Source organism: Penaeus monodon, chromosome 29 (assembly GCF_015228065.2).
Source record: "Penaeus monodon isolate SGIC_2016 chromosome 29, NSTDA_Pmon_1, whole genome shotgun sequence".
Taxonomy (NCBI): Eukaryota; Metazoa; Arthropoda; class Malacostraca; order Decapoda; family Penaeidae; genus Penaeus; species Penaeus monodon.
In genome coordinates this window covers 28,368,006-28,368,314 of record NC_051414.1, presented here as the reverse complement: position 1 = coordinate 28,368,314, position 309 = coordinate 28,368,006, and the positions used below count along the sequence as shown (strand labels likewise).

The 309-nt window shown below is 33.7% G+C and overlaps 1 protein-coding gene across 1 annotated transcript in view; it reads right to left on the bottom strand.

Moving 5' to 3' along the window:
* Positions 1 to 309, bottom strand: part of LOC119592106 (probable cation-transporting ATPase 13A4) — a gene marked incomplete at its 3' end in the record, with an annotated part of 17,932 nt that overhangs the window by 8,470 nt on the left and 9,153 nt on the right.

Below are 309 nucleotides of genomic sequence, written 5' to 3'. Positions count from 1 at the left end.
ATTTTCTCCCATTTCCCGTTATACTCACACTCTATACCAATTCATTTCTTTCGTCATCGTTTCTCTAACTACGCTTATGTCTGTTTCCCTCATTCCTCCTTTTTTACTTTCTCTCTTTCTCCTAACAAGTATCAACTTTTCTCATTTTCTCCCTAAATTGCAATCTGATGTAAATATTGCGATATACCATCTAATCTCATCATATTATCCACCTGCTTATCTATTTATAATTTATTCGTCTTCCTTTTATCTGTTAAACTTTCTTACACTCTCCCTCTCTCCCTCACTCTTTTCCTTGATCTTTATTTT